Source organism: Zonotrichia leucophrys, chromosome 1 (assembly GCF_028769735.1).
Source record: "Zonotrichia leucophrys gambelii isolate GWCS_2022_RI chromosome 1, RI_Zleu_2.0, whole genome shotgun sequence".
Classification (NCBI taxonomy): Eukaryota; Metazoa; Chordata; class Aves; order Passeriformes; family Passerellidae; genus Zonotrichia; species Zonotrichia leucophrys.
The window spans coordinates 105,962,015-105,976,676 of record NC_088169.1 but is presented as its reverse complement, the minus strand read 5'-3'; the positions used below and the strand labels follow the sequence as shown (position 1 = coordinate 105,976,676).

The following is a 14,662-nucleotide window of genomic DNA, read 5'->3' as shown; positions in this document are numbered from 1 at the left end:
AAAGGGGCTGCTCTCCCTTCCTCCCTCCGTGACAAACAGAGGCACAGGTTATCAGCTCCAGCATAGGCAGAGCAGCTGGAATTAAGCAAGTCAGGTTTTATTATCAGTCCTCCTTCCCAAGCACGTCACTTCATACAACTGCCTGCACAGGTGCCTCTATCCATTTGTCTGCCTTGCAAAATAACTTCCAGTTTCCCAGGGCAGTTTCAATGAGGTTTTGACAGAACCTCATCGTGCAGTTATAAAAATACTGTCTGATCAAGTTCTGTACATGTATGGATGGTAGGGCAGAGGAAATATAATGCTCCTCCCTTTCCTGCAGAGGGAAATTTTTTGTGTTAATTTATTGAACACAAAGATTCAGACATTTAACAAAGCTACAGGAAATCAATTTCATCACTTCTGCTCATTATGGCACTACTCTTTTTTCCTACAGTTGTGAGATCCCAAAAATAACAGAATCTCAAGCAAACAGAAAGATGCATTTTGCACAGTATCAGCACTGCTTTTTCATATAAAATACCAACTTTGGAATATAAAAGTAACTGGGGTGACACAGTAATTTAACAAATCTGCAATGAAAACACACACACCTGATGAAATTAGAGAAGGGTCCAACAAAATCTCTACTTGGATTTTATGCCTCCAACTGTCTATATGTGTGTTTTTATCAGGGATTTGGTGTAGAACAATCTTTGTTGTACATATAGGATAGAGGGAATGATTGTGGAATATACATCAAAATGGTGACAGTCACATCTCTGGCAGGTGCCACTTTTCACTTGCCAACATGTTTCCCTGACCTTCGCAAATTTTTATTGAGTCAAGATTTTGGTGTGTAAAATGGAAACCATTATTAGGTGTTCAGCCTCTAAGTTGATAGTTTTACTGGGTCTCTGAAGATATTGTAAGTAGGAATAAACAAGGAGAAATATATGCTTCTAAAAATTTTAGTTTGCAGTTCAATAAAAGAATCACATTTCTCAACAAAACTGTGAATATTGGGCTACAAATTATCACAGAAATGCACATTTCTTTTTATTCTCTCTGCAGGTTACTGGGTGAAAAACTATTTGATTTTTGTTTTCTAACAATAATTGTATTTTGTCTGTTGAAAAAACCCAAGCTTTTTTAGCTAAACACGAGGTTATCTAACCATCCTTTATTTGGGGCAATCAGCCATCACAAAACAATTCCTGGGAGTAAACACCATAGTTAGAGACATGCAAACAAAAACTAGCATTATAAATGATAGCAGCACACATGAAAGAGAAAAAAAAAATCAAAGGCATTACTACATGAAGCAAATCTGTATTATGCCTCCCACTGTGCTGTAATATTTTCCCTGTACTCTGCTTTGGGGGGGCTGATGTTTGCATGTTTTTCTTGTTTGGGTTAGGTTTTTTGGGTTTGTTTTTTAAGCAAAACCATGTGTATCAACAGGGTAAATCAAGTAAAACCATTATTTTATTTTAAGTTTTGGAAATGACAGTTTTGTTTCTGCCTCTCTTCCAGCATGTCACTGTAATAAGTCTCTCAACAGAGATATCAAGAAGATTTAATAGAATTTCATATAAAAAATCTCCACACAACAAAAAACCAGTGCCACAGACACATTTTAAGATTTTGTCAAGTGGTTTAAATTCTAGAAAACAACCAACCAAACAACCAACCAGTGCCATAAAATCAACTGTAACTTTGCTATGAATTTGTTGCCTTTCTGTGTACAGTCAGTTAAAGCCTTGGGCTGTGGGAATGGCATTAATCTGCTACAGGCAATGAAGCAATGCTGATCTGCACCAGTATTTGATTTGGCCAAATATCTGAAAGAGACAATTGCTACCTCCAAACAGGAGGTCTCTTTGCTGAAAGGAAGGGATCCTGTTGAAAAGTTACTAGCTGGGCAGCATGTCATTTCAAGTTTTATGCATGAATCAGCCTCAGGGAAGTTCACAAATATACCCTTAATTAAATGCTTTTCCATTATTCCACCAGCCTAAAAAACAAAGAGAGGAATTAATTACATAGGGACAGCCCTTGAATCCATTAGTTGTTAGGAATGTCCTGTATTATCAAAGACTAGATACAATATGTAAAATAGGATTAATATCATTAAAGCTCAGAGTAATTTCAGCTACTGGTAAAAGTTAAGCAAAATAATAAAAGACTACACTCCCTGAGAAATGTAAATTGATTTGCTTTCTGAAAGACTGGTGTGAGCCTACATGTAATCAATCAGCTCAGTGCTAGAGCTGCACTGCCAGGAGAGTAGGGGCAGATTTACTGCAGAAAGGCACTGACAAGGAGCCGTGACAATGACACCAAGGTGCTCCAGGAGCTCCTTTCCCCACGTATGGCCTCCATCAATTAAAACCACAATTAACCAAAAGCATCAATAACAAAGTAGCACTCCTGAAAATGCAGCAGGGAAGTGGAACATGAAGTGGATGCAGTAAAACAGAATCCCTCTGCAGCCAGGCATAGCAGCCCCATAAAAGCTACAGAGTACCAGGGACTGCACTGCTGTAATTCACCTGTCCCTCCCTTTCTCTTTACACTGTCTTTATGTATTGGTGTAAGCTATATATCCATCATATAGGAGAGAAATGTGGGTTTCTGGGCATGGGATAATCTATTTTATTGTATGCTCTTATGTTCTCCAGTTTCTTCTTCCCACATGTGTTTTTCTTGGCTCTGTGTGCACAACAGCTGCATATTTGGGGACACCAATTTAAAACAAGGGAGAAGTATTCCATACTTTTCTCATAAATCACTCTTCAGATTCCAGAAATTCAGATAATTAAGCCACAATATCAGGGTTTTGTTTATAACAAAACAAATCAGCATTATTTCCCTAGTGGTTATTCCTCCCTCTACCTAGAAAACCAACCAGATAAGTGCACTTAGAAATCCAATTGTTTATATCTACTTCTGCCCCATGAATTAGTGTCCAGCCTTTTATACAGCTCATTTCATGCCCTATTCATTACCACTTTCAGGACTGGAAAGAACATGAACAAACAACAGGAATTACAGTTTAAAAAAAAAGGAATGGAAATACTTTGTGGTCCATAGAGAGGATGGCAGGATCCATGTTCCTTCCCCGAAGAAGGATAAAGATATTGACCCCAGAGCAATTTCAGCCAGCATGATGCTGTTGCTTCCCAAAAGGCAATTCTCAAGCCCAGAGAGTGAACATGACAGGAGCACATCATCATCAACACAGAAGAGCTGACAGAGCATCAGCTCCTCTGAATCCCAAGCCTGTGCATTCCTCATTTGCTAAACCCCAAAGTCTTCATTCAAGCCATGTTACTGCTCAGCTTAAAAGGAGATGCACAGCAAGGTTTTAATGACAAAGTAGAATATGCAAACACTACATCTGCTATATCAGTAATAATTCTGTAATAGAAACAAAATTATATAGTTAACATTTTCGTGTTTAACCGTATCGTATTTATACAACAAAGTGAAGATACTGTGAAAATGCTACACAGAAGGTTTCTTTTGTTCATTAGATGTCCATGAGACAGTAAAGAACTTATGAAGAATGTGAAATTAAAACCAGTAAAGTGAAATTAAAATCAGTAAACCCTGTGCCAAATGTGATGGATTCCATTAGTTTAACGCCCTTCCCAAAATCTTTCATAAAAATCACAATGCAGCTTCACACCCCATTCATTAATTGCCCCTCTTTTGTTAAACACCAGGCAGCCTGCAGGCCTTCTGTTTGTTTGTTCTTAATTCAGAGACTGATAGGGCATCTGAGGTGGTTTAACAACAGCCCTGTGCACAATCTAATTTTCCCAGTCTTTACAGTTTGACTGCTTATTTTTTTGAAGGGATGAGTGGTGATCTTTGAGTTTATGTGCAAAAAACCATGGCCAGTGCCCATGAGATGAACACAGCCAAATACCTGGTTTTTAAAAGACAGTACTGACCCAGCTATTTCCTACATGAAGTGACCCCTGCACATGGCAGGAGCACACAGTAGCAGCAGTACAGCATGGCTGCACATGCCTGACATGCAGATTTTCAAACTAGGTGCATCCATTAGAAAGGCATGTACAATGAGCATCAGGTGAAACCTCACAATCTGTCTGAAGAAGAAAATTATAGGCAGCCCCATGTGTGTGTGCTCAGCCCAGTGCTTTTCTAATCCTGCTGTTACTTAGGGGAGAGAGTATTTTACCACAGACCTGTAAGAGGCACCATGGGTGGTCTGTAACTTCCCAAGATGCTGAAAGCTGCTTGCAAGCAGGTCTGCTGGCTCCGTTCAAACAAAACAAACAAACAAATAAACAAACAAGCCCCTAGCAGTCCATATCTTCTGGTACCATCAAGACAGACCTATAGAAGGTCTTAACTAATGCCAAATACCATTGGCCTTTGCACTGCATAGATCCTCAAAGGCACCCACAAAAGCAACCCAATCACACTAAAACAAAAACAAAACAAAACAACCAAAAACAAGAGAGAGAGAGAAAGAGAAGCCAACCCTAAAACTTTTTTCTGCAAGGGCACCACAGATGGGCTGGAAAGGAGAAAAGGTGCAAGATTTCTGCTCTGCCATTTGCCCAACCCTCATTCCCTCCTGCCAGCTGATGGCTTTGCCTTCCAGCATGCACACTACCAGCATTTTGTAACTGCTCAAAGAGAAACTTGCCCCCTCAAACAGTGCACAGCAGCAGTAGCTGGGGAGTCCTGGGAAGCAGCAGCCGGGGGATCAGCACTGGCAGGCTGAGCTGAAATGCTGAGGCATCTCTCATCACAGCTGCACAGAGCCAGGTCCCAGGGCTGGCAATCAAGCACAAGTCAACGGGAGCTTTGCCCAATTCAGTAACAGAGTTTGGCTCATTCCAGCAAAGGATTACACCACAACAGCAGAGGCCCTTCAGTAACCAAGACTGAGATCAACACCCCTCTTTCCTTTACTGGTTAACTCCCTGCCTTGATCTTATTCTCTACTAGTCCTGAATAAGAGGATTGAAAGACAAACTGTGAAGTGATGCTGAGAAAAGCAGAGATGCAGTCCAGAGGAACATAGGACATTTGGTTTTCAGCTCTCTCAGTTTTACCATCCACCCCACTTGCACTATGGAGATCCTTATTGTCCTCCTCTCCCTAAATAATTAGAAAACAACATTATCTATGTCTCCACTGAAGCCTAACCCTAGCATCCTCAAGTATACTCCAAACCCCTGTGTAACCTTCCATTCAGATACGGCTTGGATCTGTTTGTGCTTCCTCTCCTGAGATCTCTTTCCCTCCAAGGAGGCTCTCACCAAGGTTGGCTGACCTGCTGAAGCCTGATGTGTCTGCTCTTTGCTAAAATCCAGTCTCTGGCTCTCTGCAAAATACAGAAACTTACTTAAGGGAGGGAAAAAATTCTCATCCAATAAACGAAAATATTAACACACACACACACAAAAAAAAAATCAATGTCACTTATTAAGTGACTGAAGTGTTCAGACAGCATCCCAAACTGCAGAGGACATCATGACAAAGTATCCTAGTCAGGGAAGAACATCCTGCAGAAAGAAGTGCCATGCCATATTTGCTCTAATCCCACATTACCCTCTTGGATCTTTGATTACTGGAAATATTACTTTCTTGAAAGAATCTGAAGATCTGATCTTCCATGACAAGATACAAGGGCACAGTAAAACTAGAACAGGTTCAGTAAGGAAGTCAGTAGTTCTCGCACAAAATATTTTTTTTGTTGAGTGTCTACCACTAGCCACTGAGAAGATAAGACCTACAAACTTTTATGATCAAGTTTACTTTACAGCAAAATTTGTTTAAAACCAGCTTCCAATACCAGTTTTGAAATAATGCCTGACTGCAGGATTTTCAAGCTCTGTTGTGACCATGTTCACAGGGGTCTCAGGTTGAGGGAAGAGACAAGGAATTGAATCCATGTTTCAGAAGGCTTGATTTATTATTCCATGATATATATAACATTAAAACTATACTAAAAGAATAGAAGAAAGCTAGCCTTCTGAAGAAATCCTAAGAATAGAAAAAGAAGGAATGATAAAGGTTTGTGGCTCCCTGTCTGAGCTGCTGGGCTGTGATTGGCCATTAATTACAAACATCCAACATGGGCCAATCAAAGATCCACCTGTTGCATTCCACAGCAGCAGATATCAATGTTTACATTTTGTTCCTGAGGCCTCTCAGCTTCTCAGGAGGAAAAATCCTAAGGAAAGGATTTTTCATAAAATATGTCTGCGACACTCCATTACCAAGAGAAAATTCTTATTGTCCCTTCTCCCCTTAAAAGATAAGGCTGAATAACTAGATACACATTTAAATCTATTTTCTATTTACACTGATTTTCAGAGATGAGTGCCATGATGATTTACACACATACACTGCCTGTGGTCCCACTGAAACCAGTGAGATTAGGCTCAGGGTAGAGAATCAAGCATGTGCACAAATCTTTGCAGGTGCTCAGCCAAAGAGGCTTTTTTATTGGGAACAATAAAGGGATGCAGCCTTGTGGCAACTCTGTGAGCCAAGCCCCGTGCTCAGAAACACACAGATTTCTCTTTGGGGCTGTGGGGTTCCACCACCCAGCCATGGGAAGTGAGGCAGAGGCAGGCACGAGCCCTGTGCCCCTCCACCTGCAGAGAGCAGAGCTACAGCCCATGAGGGAGCTCCTCACTGTGAGCACACAGAGGCACGCTGGTGTGATTTTGGCTGAACACTCCAGGAAAACACAATCCTCTGTGGTCTCCTTGGTGTTCCACAGCTCTCATTACCATGGGGGTCACATAACAGGGATGTATCCAGGTAGGCTGGAGAAGCACGTGCAACTTTTTGCAAAGGATAATGGATGGCCTACATTATTCATAACATCACTGATTTCAATTGCATTATGCTTTACTTTCCAGATTTTCAAACAAGGACATCCTAATAGGACTGTACAGGTACATTTCTTCTAAAATTCATGCTCTACACTGGAATTAGATGTCTTTCACCAAAATTGTTATTAAAATTAGGACTACACATCCTTAGATTGGGGCCTAAAATGTCATGATTAAAATGTTGTCTACAACATTTATATCTTCTACTTCTGAGGGAAACACAGAATAATGCAAAATTTTATATTAATGACAAGGACAAAAATATTTCTCAGGAAAACAGGAAGCAATAGAGATCTAAAAGCTCTTGTACTGTAATGTTTGATGGTTGCCACATGAAATAAAATAAATAAAAATATGCTTCTGAATTACCCCAAACCATCTGTGAAACAGTAAAATGGAAGGGAAAACACCCAAGTAAACCAACAACAATTGCCAGGGCAATGGAGAATAGCTTGGAGAGGATAAGAATTTAATTCTCTCCCTTCCAATTCATAACCATGTTTTTCTTCCCCAGAGATATTTATGTGCAGTGCCTTCACAACATTTCCTTTGGAAAAATAAAACCTTGCATTCAAACATTAGAATTTGTCACTGTCTACACTGGGACATGGCTAATTCAGTAAATCTGTTCTAGAGGCTATCACTGGTAATCCACAAAGAAGAAAACACTGATTTTCATCTCAAACCAAAACCTGACATGACCTTTTGTCCCTTCTATTGGAACAAACTTCACCACAACACTCCCCAAACCCCAAATCAAACTTCAGACTCCCACACAGAGAGAAAGCAGAGCTGAACTAGATTCTTCATTCTGGACTACCAAAAAAACCTCTTCTCTTCTCAGTATTAAGGTGAAGTTTTCCTTGACAAAGAAAGCAGAAGGAAGTGTTCTTACTAGGTATTATCACTTGTTTGCACTTTATTTCAAGAATTGCTGTTTTAAGACAAACAAGTTTTTTTTTTTCTTTCTTTCCTTACATTCACAAGACAATATTAGATGTTGATTAAAATCCGTTCAATGCACTGGAAAGGGCCCATCAATGTCAGCATAACAAAAGATGCCCTGAGACTCTGTTCTGGAGTGCTGGGGAAGGAAAAGAGGCTCCTTTAAAATTCAAGGAAAAAAAAAAGGGCAAAAATAAGGTATTCATGAAATGTTATTGTCCAAGATAGAATAGTAGAGGCTGAGGAGAACAAACAATATAAATAGAGAACACATTTTTCCTTGCCTGCTTCACAATAGCCAAGATTCTTTAAAAAAAGAATAGGTAGAAAGATAAGACATGCATGCCTGATACTGAAGAAAAGACTGTTTGTACCCAGCATGCTGGATAAATTGTTCTAGAACACTTCAGCCATGTCAAGAAATGACCCTTTCATGCTGCCAAGGTCAATTAGACCCATAGCCTGTGTTAGTCAAAAAGGTCATCGCCGCTCACATATTTAAAATAAATTCACCTATTTTCTCCTAGAACTTCACAAACTCAGCAGAGACCAGTCAGGTAGGAGATTTTAGGTTTGATATGCTGTGGTTGGCATGTGTTTTATTGATGGATCAAGATCTGCAGGCAATATTTGGCCCACTCTTAAGGCTATCACAAAGGCTGTATTCTGCTCCCCAGTTATAGGTAGAAGCAGGAGGGTGACAGATATACCAACAAAAGGAGAGGCATGACCCCTAAACCACTAATTCTTGGCTAAAATGTCACTTCACTCCTGCTGTTCAAGACAACATTTGTTTTAATCTTCACCTGATCTCTGGAAGACCCCCTAAACATAGCAAGAAAAAATTCATATAAGGCTATTCCCATGGAAATTCATTATACAGGTGCATCCTAAAAAGTAGTTTACTTGAACAGGAAAAACAACAACAATGCATTAAGATGTAAATTAAATGCATGATTGTAGTTAGTCTTCCACTCAAGCAATTCCCATTGTTATTTTGACTTACTGATCAACAGAGAACTGCTGGAAAGCAAAAACCTTTTAACATCTGCTAATATTATTCTCTAATTCCATAGTTTTGTTTAAAAATACTGATTGCAGGGAAAATTTATAGCTAAAATTAACTGATGCTGGCACTGAAATGGGGATGGGCAAAAATTAAATAGTTTTGTGGTCCTCACCTTTTTGCATAAAGAGTTAATAAATAAATAGAAACAGTTGAAACATCCAGTGGGAGTTGCTTCACAGATTTTCCTTCTTTCCAAACGTACAAGCTGCTCTTTTGAGATAGTTGCCTTGCAGAGAACATAGACAAGGCTCAGCAGGAATGCCTCTCACACAACGTGAAAGAAATAACATTCAGCCATACCATGATCCCCAATGTTATCTCACAACAGCTCTGGCAAAGAGTCCCAATACTTATACAATTGTTGCCTGAAGACAGTGAGGTTTCTGTTCCTGAGGTTGCCTTGTTTTTCTAAGGGAGACCTAAGTGTAATTTTACCACACTTCCATTGCACACACTAGCCAGGCAGGATCTCTGTCCAGAGGAGAGGAAAACTCAGGACAGGCAGTGGAATTATATAATTTTAAACAAGCTGTAGCTTTGTCCCATGATATCTAGTCAACAGACATGCACCATTGCTAATTGGCTGTCTGGTTTCATCTGTCCACAGCTGAAAGATAAAAGTGTGAAACAAACTCTTCTAGAGTTGAAGGCCAGAAGACACTAAAGGTCAATTCATTTTCATGTGTTCTTTTTCCAATGTGAGTAGATTTCTCCTGAACCCTTTTAAGAAACTTCCTGTAGAAGCTTCCTCCCCCAATGAACTCATTGAAAACCCCTACCCACTTAGAAAAACCAAAAGAATAAATAAAACATCTCGAAAATCACAGATTTGTTGTGTTCCACAGTCTGCCAGCAGTTAATGACATTGCAATGGCTTAGGTGAGAGGGCAACAGCATATCCAGTACTCAATAGAGAAACAAAGAGAATGGAGAGGGAGGGGAAAGAGCTTTTTCTTCAGTGAACAAATATGATGACAGAAATCAAAGTGAAACTGAATCAAAAAGTGCTGGGAACCTGCAATATTTACCAAAATTGAAAAACCCAGGTACTCCTGTGCTGAAGCCAGGCCATATGATTTTCGTGATTTTCTATTAACTGCACCTGCCAATGATTACTCATTGAGAAAATTTTGTATTCATACTGGAACTAAAGTGGTTGTACTGAGCACTTACTGTCCTGCCTCAAGAGTGCTCTGGTGGAGTTGAAGCCTTGAACAAGCAGTGCTGAGACTCACGCTACCTTTTTCCCAGACACAGGCTGGAAGCACCTTCCCATGCTGCTGGAGCACAAGGATGCAGAGGGTGCTGAACATCCCGCACTCGTGTTCCTCTGCTGCATGCACACAGCTCCTGTTACTTTGAGTGATGGCTTCTGGCTTAAAGCTTGAGAGCCAGCCCAGGCCTCTTTCTGCTCCCAAGCCAGGACACCCAGTTGTCTGTACCACCATTTCAGAGGCCCTGTCAGTGCCACCCTTCCCTCCTCCTTTCCTCCCAACATCTGTGGTCACACAGCTGTGAGAAACCCTCACAGTGCAGCCACTAAGGCAGGAAAAGCAAAAGAGGTCTTTTTTAGCCTATGAATATCTGGAGGAACTGAGAGGAGGCCGAGGAGCTGTGTGCAGCTGTATGGACAGGGGAGTGACAGAGGAGATGGAGCTGTACTCTCCCATCAGTGTCTGGCAGGATGAGATACTACAGCTGAAAACTGAAATGAGAACTTTATATACCCAGTCTTTATATCAGAATGGCTATAAAGAACAATTTCTTGTCCATGAGAGCAGGCAGGCAGTGGAAGAAACCATCAGGCAGGCTGTGTAGGATCTGTTGCTGGAGGCTTTCAAGAGCTGCCTGGTCCAAGGCTTGAGTAGCATGGTCCGGTGTCACAGGTGACCCTGCTTTGAGCTGGAGCTTGGATGACAGACCTCTCTATATCTATCCCAACCTAAATGCCTGTATGGCCCTTCTGAAAGAAGTAAACTCAAGGCTTTGGTTTACATAAAGAGCTGCCTTCTCTCTGGTGCATCAGAGATGGGATTTCAGGACAAAGCAGGTATTTTCTCCTTCAAAGTGCTCCCACTCTGTAAAGGTGAAGGCATGGGTGCCCCAGACCTCTCTGTGTGAGAGCAGATGAGGAGCTTTGGGAAGGCCAGGTCACGGCATTTTGGAGCATGGGCAAGCTCTGGCTGCTGTCACATGCACGGGGACCTGGTTGTAGCTCAATGCAAGATCTTGGCATTGCCAGGCAGTCATGCCATTTGTTGCTGACAAACCTAGACCAGTTACAGGCAAAAGTCTTGCAGCCTTAATTGTTTAATGGCAAGATTCTCAGCAAATGCTTTCCTCAAAACCCAATAAAAATGCATTTTTAAGGCACCTTTGATATAGAATTTTTAAAAATGGCCTCCACACAAAAATTACTTGCAGACGCCTACACACCAAGTCAATTAAAATGTAAACAGACATAAGCAGAAAATGCAAAGTATTTTTGAACAGCTCATAATTTAAGATCAAAAAACTGAGAACAAACAAAGCTCTCATACCTTCTTGGTGATTCCTCACTAGCAGCTCCTCACAGCACAACCAACAAACTCCAGCTCTCTCCTCACCCAGCTAAGCCACTCTTTTGTGGCACTCTTCTTATTGGACACAGCTGTGGCCTGTTAAGGGCAGGCCTAATCTTTGGTGATTAGTACAGCTGCAACTCCTCAGGGGTGAGATTGCCTTCTGCATGATTCTCTTACATTCTGTCCCTCCACAGGTTGGGCACTGGAACAGGCTCCCCAGACCTGAACAAGTTTAAGAACATTTAGACAATGCTCTCAGGCACAGGGTGGGATTCCTGGGGATGGCCCTGTGCAGGGCCCAGAGTTGGACTCAACAATCCTGATGGGTCCCTTCCAGCTCAGCGTACCCTGTGATTACATGAAGACAACGTGCTCTGAAAGGGTGAGAAGGAAGCTATCCCTTACCGTTATCGTCTTATCGCAGGCCTGTTCCCTACTGTTGTCTCCTTATCACAAAAGTTCCATACCTTTTTGGTGCTCTTCATGGGCATCTCCTCAAAGCACTGAGTCTTTCTCCTTCACAAAGCAACCACAGACTCCAACTCCCTTCTCACCCAGCCATCCCACTCTTTTATAGCACTCTGCTTCTCATTGCTCACAGTTGTGGCCTGTTAAAGTCAGGCCTGTTCCTAATCTTTGATAATTGGCCCAGCTGCAGCTCCTTAGGGGTAAGATTACTTTCTACACTATCTTTATTTTCTTACATTCTATCCCCCTACACCTTACAAGCACATAACATGATCACCAGGTATCTTTAGGGGAGGCTGTGGGGCTCTGTGCCAGCTCCATAAAACTCCAACAGACAAACCCCAAGCATGCACCTGGGGATCCCACAGAGTAGCACAATCATGTAACAGAGCTGGGCATAACATGTGAGGGAGCCCAATACCTTTGAGGCTGAGAAAATTACCACTCATTATGATAAGTAATGCCTTATATCAGCATGTAAATAACTTTTCTTTATAAGCAATCACCAAAGCATTCTCAACAGAAAATTAATATATCTGATTTGTTTATGTATTCACCTAATTTAGGGCAGAAAGGTTTTTTAACTGAAACTAGATATGGAAGTGTGTCACCAAAATTTTTCTGAGCCATGTGTACAGATCCATTTATATTTATACTTATACAGAAACACACACACAATTACATGTTCTGTCTCTGTGATAGGCTGAATCAGATAAGATGTTAAATATACAATCCTGTACTGTATATTACAAGAGATTTCACACATCTTCCTATTTCTGACAGCCATAGTTTTGGTAGGAAATTAAAAGTTAATTTTCATTTTTTTTTGTCCTTTTGCCTTTTTTCTTATCAGCAGTGCCTCCAAGGCATGCTAAAGTATTCTGAGAGTGACCTTCATTTTACTCATATCATCCTGACACAAGTGATTTAGCCTCCATACTTGTAGGAGTAAACACAAGAAATACCCACTGACTGACAAATATTTCATCAGAATTCAGCCACGTGTTTGTTCCTGGGTACCGGAGGAGGGTGTGTGAGATGGTGACCTCAGTTAGTGAGGCCCCATCATTTAAGTTCACCACCAGGAGATGGATGCCACCACCCCCTTTTGCCTCTCTACCTGGCTCTTCTTGCCTTCCTTTAAGATTTGCTCTATTTTGTGGCCCATTCCAATGATGCTGCTGTGATTTCCCAGATGGACACAGATCCTTCAATCAAACATGACTCAGACAAGGATTTTCCCATTTTAAAACCTACTCCCAGATCAAGCAGGCAAGGAAATTTTGAATGCTTAAACATATAGAAGCTAGACAAATAATGTAGGGAAAAACACAGCCATGCATCCAGCTCTGCTGGGGATAGTTTTTTCCAGGACAGTAGTGGCACCACTGCTCACAATTGCCAAAATCCCTGGGCCATTAAATCCACTGGGGAAATCTGTGCTACTCTCATATAGAAGTCCTTTGTTGGACTGGGGTCTGGAGGGCAGTTGGAACAGCTTTCAATGCATTAATTACTTGTGACTTGCAATTGTGAGGTAGTGGTGGTAGCTTAATAGATACAGTACGAATGTGAAAAGCAACAGAGATGGAAAAAAAGTGATTGAGATAAGGGCTTTAGTTATTGACTGGGGAAAAAAAAAAAGCAAAGATCTGGCATGTAGCAATAAACTGAGTCAAACAGGCTCTTGAAGACACAGGACAACTTTTTTCTCAAAGAATTTAATACTTGAAGCATCAGAGAATATATTCTGGGTTTTACAAAACAGATGTCACAGGATTATCAAGAAAGGTGATTTCAGCAGTACCATATCCCACAGACCTGGGCTAGAAAACTATGTGAAAAAGTGAAAGACTATTGTGGCAGACACAGTAAAGGCCATGAGGTGACAGATACAGAAGGAAGAACATATGCACTGGAGATGCTTTATGAGTGCTTTTGGTACAGTCTCGAAAAAATAGAGTATATATAAAAAATAATGAAAAAACCACCTCAGAGACACCACATTCATGAGCAGCTCAAACAGCAGCCAAATGAAAACTCAGCTTTGGCTGCAGATGACACCACAAGCAATTTGTCTGTGTAAGGGGAGGGCACACACATCCCCTCACTCCTGGGCTGAGAGCTGCTATAGCACCATCTGCACAGCATGAAGATTACTGGATTTTTGAAAGAACTTCATCATGCCCACAGGAGAATGGGCAATAGCTAGTTCTTCCATTTGACTTGTTGATTTACTGTGCTGCTCACAGCTGCCCATGATGTTGTGCCACATCTTCATGCATTACCTCCTCTGCTGAGGCCACAGCAGACAAGAACTGACCCAACTGGAAGTGCCTGTTCCCTCCTGGCTCAGCAAGGGTGCCCCAGATGACTCCCTGGACACTGAGTCAAAGCACAGAGCTTAAAGAATTGACCCACTGCTCGTTTAAAGTCTGCCTCCTCTTTGCTAAAAGGGTCTCCCATCTTCTGCTGAAAGCTTTGATAGAGGGTGCAGGGTTCATGTCTCTCAAAAATACCTCGTCATGCAGCACCTTTCTGTCACATACAATGGAAAGGAAAAATCATGTAGGTTCATGAGAACCTCTCTTTCTGACTCACATTTACCCACTGCCAGGCCTCTGCATGCTGCGGATCTTGACAAGCTATTCTCATTTTCACTTCAGATCTATGTTTTTGACTCAACACCAGCAGAAAAATAGGTCACAGAAAAATGACCTGGATACTCAACCACTTAAAGGAGA

The 14,662-nt window shown here is 41.3% G+C and overlaps 1 protein-coding gene across 1 annotated transcript in view; it reads right to left on the bottom strand.

The window, feature by feature from the left end:
• NRIP1 (nuclear receptor interacting protein 1) overlaps positions 1-11,963 on the bottom strand; it is a 124,241-nt gene extending 112,278 nt beyond the window's left edge. Inside the window, exon 1 of the mRNA XM_064726777.1 lies at positions 11,918-11,963. The gene's annotated coding sequence lies outside the window, so the exon portion shown is untranslated. The remainder of the gene's footprint in view (positions 1-11,917) is intronic.
• Between the last annotated feature and the right edge of the window lie 2,699 nt (positions 11,964-14,662).